Source organism: Eucalyptus grandis, chromosome 6, assembly GCF_016545825.1.
Source record: "Eucalyptus grandis isolate ANBG69807.140 chromosome 6, ASM1654582v1, whole genome shotgun sequence".
Taxonomy (NCBI): domain Eukaryota; kingdom Viridiplantae; phylum Streptophyta; class Magnoliopsida; order Myrtales; family Myrtaceae; genus Eucalyptus; species Eucalyptus grandis.
Genome location: NC_052617.1, coordinates 9,932,219 through 9,938,759, shown reverse-complemented (window position 1 = coordinate 9,938,759; position 6,541 = coordinate 9,932,219). Strand labels below are relative to the sequence as shown.

Sequence of the window (6,541 nt, the reverse complement as noted above, 5' to 3'; positions counted from 1 at the left end):
ATGGTGGGAGAGAATAGCAGATCTACAAGATTGAGACAAAAAAAAAAAATTGAGGGAGGGCGAGAGAAGCTGAGGAATGGCAAAAGATGGTGAGGAAAGAAAAAGAACCGCTTCCACTACGCCACTCTGATTTGTTGTTCTCTTTCTTCATTTTATATATCTCGAACCATATATATTTTCTTTTAATTTCCGCCGCTCGTAACTAAACGACCGTGTGTCTGTGCGTTTGGCATCGTGGCTCGCTAAAAGCTTAATAATTCCGGGATGATCTCAAAATTGCTGGGTCCATTGTGATGTGCTCTAGAAAGTTCTCGGTCTATGAATAATCTTCCAGGATCAATTTGGGAGTCCCGAGCGTGTGGCTAGCATTAATAATTTCCTTTAATTCTTCTCCACAGAGAGATTTAGAATGAGGAGCTACTGCTTCGGGAATAAAGTCGTCTTTGCTCGTTTTCCTTTTGATTCCCTTTCAACCCCATGCTGTCCATAGATGCCATCGGCATTAGAGGCCTTCTCGTGGTCATTCTATTCCATTTTTCGAGGTCGTTGTCCCCTTTACATCATCTATTTTGCCATATTCATTCCTCTAGCTAAGCGGGTGATTTTCTAGCATTTCCTTTGTGAAAGATTGACCAAGATATATATAGTATAGCAGCTGAGAAGTGCTCACATCACATCCACGAAGTCTCCACGGTAACGTAGATTTCCCCAACTTTTCCTCAAACTTGGAGATTCTAAGGTTCTTGTTTCTTAGTACAAGTATTGAATTCCTAGTTTGAATTGTTCAAAAGAGATGATCCTTTTCACTATGGCACACTCCTAGGATTTTGTTGCTCGTTTCCTACCTCAAAATTCTTATCCTGAGTTTGTGGCTATATAATCCGAAGCAAAATTGTTCGGTTTTTACATTTCACTTGCTCTGAAGTTTAAACGTTAGAAATTTCTGGTACTATGACTATTGAAATTCGTGTCATAAATCAAATCCAACGTATAACAATTAACAATTATGGAAAATATAATCAAATGTATGTTACTGGCAAAGCTGGTAGATTGTTATCAACCTTTCCCTAAGAGGTAGAATGGCTATCTGCAATCTCAACGATTACAGTGATTGAGACTCAAAAAAGTCCGAGTGCCGAAAAACAAACATGAAAAAAGAAGCACATCAAGCTTCAACTTGATACAGGACCTCCTCAACATCCTCTATCCAGTTGGAATTTGGGTCGCTCCAGCACCATGGCCTCAATCCAAACTTGAAGGACAGCACCATCTCTAGCGCCTTAAACACCCTCCGGCCATCCATAAATTCTCTCCAAGCCTCGCTCACGATGCAGTAGTTGTTTTCGTATGGCGCCCGGTGATGGCCGCTTGTTGCAACCACGGCACGAGCAGCCCCAGATCCTGCAGTGCCACCATCAGCGGCGGGAGCTTGCTCTTCGTGATGTGGACCCACGAGTGGCACTGTTGGTTGAACATGACGCAGCCCTAGCACACGGCCACAAAACCGAGCATTGCTGGGTCGTTGCAAATGAATTCGATCGGGCCCACCACAAACGCCACTGCGCGAGCCAGCGCGTGGAGGTTGTTGGCTGCCTGGCGCCCAGTGATCGTCCAGGGCAGGAAGGCTTCTATCTGGGCACCGAAGACCGGGGTCGAGGCATCACCATAGTTGTCGATGCCCCGGTGGTAGACTCCAGATCCGAGGTCCGCTAGGACGTACTCGACCACTCCCGCCATGGATCACCGAGGAGTGAAGTAGCTTGTGATGAAGTGCGACAGACATCGAGGCTGCCGCGCAGGAAAGAAACCATCAGAACAGGAGCGAGAGACCACGTAAATAAGTCGAAATAGCGGCCATGGAGCGATTCAGTGGAGTGAAAAGACGCGTGGAGAGGAATGGGAAGGGTCCATGGTGTGGCTCGGATCGTGCTTGCGTGGTCCTTTTTAGGAATCAAGAGACTCTCCCGTGCAAATTCGTGTGGCGCATTCTTTCCACACAAGCCCCATACAGGCATGCACAAAAGCGAACGCAAGAAAATAAGAAAATAAACGAAGAAGCCAGAGTTCGATTTCACCCGTTGTTCGACGCTGTTAAGGTGGTCCATGGCCCATGTAGCTTTTGATTGGGGAAAGAAAAAGAAGTTGCAAAAACATAATTTTGGGCCACCGCCAGTTGTTTACTAAATTTAAGGATCCAACTAGGCTAACAGCCGTTACACTGAATTTGTAACGGTGCTTTTTTAGCTACAAATTTCACATTATGTTGGTTGGACTTATTTGGGCAACCGGAGTACTAAATGTCCAAAATAAATAGAAAAAAATGGCCCTTATGCTGCAAAATCACAAAAGCACCGTTTTAAAAGAATAATAAAAATCATAACCTTATTGTTGACAACTAAATTTTGGCAATCCGATCATTTATTTATTGCATAGAAAATTATGGGTTAATTTTATCCCTGAAAAAATATTAATTGCATAGCATATTAATTTATGTGCATTTGTTTTTAATTTACATTTTGTACATTGGACTGGTGGCGAATGGATTGGAATTAGTGGTTCTGAGCTTTAAATTAACAGGCGGGACTAAGCCCACGAAGCGAACATATTGGCCCAAGCCTATTTTTTTTTTTAAATGAAATTATCTCGTGAGAAAATAGGAATTTGAATTTTTCGAGATATAATGATTTTTTTTATAGGGCAAGTGTAAACGAATATTGCATTTGAAAAAAAATCTTCATGGATATCGATTTGAAAAAATTAAAAACCCTAATCAGTAGCCTATATAAAGGAAAACGCATAGGATTTTTAGAGAGGCCACACATTGAATATACGGCCGCACAAAAAAAGGGGCTTCTCTAGATTGCTAATTTAAAAAATTGACACTAAGGAAGAGAAGAGAAGATTTCCCTTGGGGCTTTTCGTTGGCCCCATTAAGAAAAGAAAAGGAAAAAGCTTGAGGAAAAGTGAAAAAAAGAAGAGAAAAGGGCTTCTATTCCTTGGGGAAAGGAGAAAAAGGAGCAGGTTTTTTTTTTCCTTTCGGTTGACTTGCTGCAGAGGAAAAAGCAAAGATAAAAAAAAAGAGCAGAGAGAGTGAGGGAGATGTGTGCCATGCGAAGCCCGCCGTCGCTACCACTGCTCCACCGCGTCTCTAATCAATCCCCACTACCGAGTTGTTCTCTGCCCTTCCCCGTCACCGACACAGCAGTAGCTCGCCGCCACTCCTGCAGCTAGCAATCGAAGCTTTGCCCTCGTTCGTCATGCGTCTGCGATCCGCAACGCCTTTGTCCGCTCGACGGCAGCCACCCAGCCTGCAGCAGCCTGAGCATCATGAGCGACGACTGCACCAAACCACTACCCAGCAGTTCGCCACCACCAATTGTTGGCGACTAGTTGGGCGAGGTCCGATGAGCTCACTAAAGGCTTGCCCAGCCATCGATGACCTCACTTGGCTAGGTAAGGCTCGATCTTGCCCAGATTTGGCAAGATCGAGCTCGCCCAGCCGTCGGCAGGGCTTGACCTCGTTGGGCCATTATGAGGTCTATGTCGCCTAGCCAAGGCTTAGCCGACGAGGCGCAACCTTGCCAAGGGCCAATGACGATCTAGCAAGTCGCCACTAGCCTATTGGGATAAGCTAGAAACCAATCGAGACATAAGAGTGTTGTCTCAATTCCTATGCAATCAGAGATTTTAGGAATAGGGACTTGTTTATGTCAATATTTCTATTAGCGCCACTGTGGTACTACTAACTTGAAAGGTTGTTTATCTAAATAGTCATACAATCTTAATTACTAATTATAATCCTTATGAAACCATTAAGCGTCTATGCAAATATTTTTGTAGTTTTTATTTTAATGTCTAGATTAATCCTAACCTTATTTAGAAAAAAGAAATTTACACTAAAATTATTGAAAAGTGATGCGGTAAGTAAACATCCAAGAAATTGAAATAACTTGAAAGTAAATGTAGAAAAGGAAAACCCGATACAAGTCGAGCAAATAATATTACATGGCCTTTATTATCATGCCCTAGGACAAGACCTCCATGAGCGAAATGGAAATTTAAATATGCATGAAATTACTTTAAATAATTTTAATCTATGCAAAATGGATTATTTATGAAAATGATTACAAAATATCAAAATATGATCAAGTTAGGACAACGACTTTATAAAATTAGGAAAATCTCATAAATGTCATTTATGCCCTAATTTGATACTATCTAACATTTTTTGATTTTTTAAAAAATTTTCAGATTTTTTGTTTTTTTATTATTCTTATTTTTTAAAAAATTAATAATAATTCCCTAAACTGATCTATGCTAACATGGAACAACTCAGTACATGAATATCACCATAATCGAACTCAAATTGACCGTTTTAAGATCGAATCTTGGTTTGGGCAATTTGTTGAACAATTGGTGTGCATCAACCCACCTCAAGCGACTTCCTCGAGCCGTGTCCATGACCTTCAATCTCAACCCATGGGCAATCTTATGTGGAACTAAACTGTTGAGGTTATACTACCATATGCAAATAACAAGATTAGATAGAAATCATAGTCTAAAACACACAAGAACCAAACTAAAATTAGCCTCAAATATGTTGGTTTAAGCTGATTTTTCAAATTTGGGTTTGAACCCAAGTAGGGCAAATATGTTGCATGCCCAAATTCAAGCCTCGACACTTATCACATATGAAATCTAATAAAAACATTACTTAATCCGAGTGGAAATAGGTAACATGGGTTTTTTAATTCAACAATCATCACAGAGAATGACCAACCGAATACATCGAAATGACCTCTCCAAGAAGCACACATGCAAAGTCCACACTAACCAGCCATGAATCAATGTGGATAGGCTTAGTTTTGGCCAAAGTTTTAGACGTTCTCAAAGTTCATACAGGGATTTAAAGACCAAACCAAGTTGACCTCAACATCATTTGTAACCCCATACAACATTCATCAAGCTCATGAAGAAAAAAAAATGCAGGCAAAGGGGAGTAGCAAGTCAAGCATGTACGGCTATTGAAGAGGTTTTAAACATTTAGAAAAATTATAGTTTCAAAAATCAATTTTCTGGACTGGTTTTGCTCTTGATTTTTCATGATAAAAACATATTCAAACTTGAACAAAAAATATATTTAGGATGCTTGTCTTGCTTCCTAGTTTCTTTTGCAAGTGACTTTTGGCCAAGCAAACCAAAAAATTATCTTTCGGAGGCATGTGAAAGTTGGTTCATTCATTTTTACAAAAAAAAAAAAGGTTGGTTCATTCAAACCAGAAAATGAGATTTGCAAAGAAAAAATTGACAACAAAAGTTTTCGTTGACCTCTAAAATTGGACTTCAAGACCTCTTTTGTTGGCAAATGTAACATCAAACCAAATTATATGTATTCTAGTTTAGGGTAAAAGTCATGGTTTTCCTCATTTGTCTCTCAATTTTCTCAAAAACACTTGCTTTCCCTCACCTGTGACCAACCGGGCTCAACACTTGGAAAAAATTTCAGACTTTCTTGGCCCGCCAGGAGGGTACTGTTTTGGGGGCTTTAGGAGACTTTCCCGATCTCTATTTGGGACGTGCGACCTATGGTTGGAAAGATCTTTGAGTGAAATTTCACTCTCTAATTGAAGGTTTTGGCTAATTTTGCAATAAGTTTGTGAAAATTTCACTTTTCTTTGCAAGAGTCGGTATGGGTTTGGCCTTCTTTTTTGAGTTGCATCTAAGGGTGTCTTTTGGGAACGGTCATGAGCTCCCTCTCCTCCTCCGTGTCTCCTACTACGTAGAAATTCGAAAGGGCGAGCATTAGAGCATAGCAATTACCTCAAAGGTGGTATTGTAAGTGACATGATGCTTTATTTGCAACATTAAGGGCAGAAAGTATAGCCCAAGTGCCAAAACTTGACACGATGGGACACTTACGTACTAAAACTTTGAAAATGTACACTTAAGTGCCACTTTCTTTGAAAAGTGGGACACTTAAGTGTCACCTCCGACAAACATTGCCGGAAATCCTACGTGGCAATATTTTATTATTTTTTATTGCTTACTTGGCTCGCTTTGGAGAGCCGACTCGACTCAAACTCACCCAAAATGACGTCGTCTACAAAATAAAAATTAAACTACTAGCTAAAATTTTATAAAAATAAAATTGTGTAAATAATTAATATAAAATTAATTAAATTTAATTTAAACTTAAATTTATTTAAAATATTCTAAAAATAAAATAAAAAAAAAACTTTTAAAAAAAAGGCGGTGGCCGAAGGGGCGGTTGAGGTTGAGCCCTCGCAACCGCTGCCTCCCCACCGTTGTCGAAAGGGCCGGCAATGGAGGGCGGGGTCGGCCGGGGTCGCCGGCCCCCGGCCGATCGGTGGCGAGGGCCCACGAGTCCTCGTCGGATTTGGGCTTGCGGCCCTTGCCACTAGTCGGCCGGGGCCGTGACCCCGGCCGACCCTCCCTCCTCCGTCGTCGGCCCTTCCCGACAATGAGGGCTCGTGAGCCCTCGCCCCCGGAGATCCGTGGCGAGGATCGCAATCCTCGCCCG

At 41.4% G+C, this 6,541-nt stretch overlaps 1 pseudogene; it reads right to left on the bottom strand.

Moving 5' to 3' along the window:
• Positions 1-1,165: 1,165 nt before the first annotated feature.
• LOC104451351 lies at positions 1,166-1,848 on the bottom strand (annotated as a pseudogene).
• Between the last annotated feature and the right edge of the window lie 4,693 nt (positions 1,849-6,541).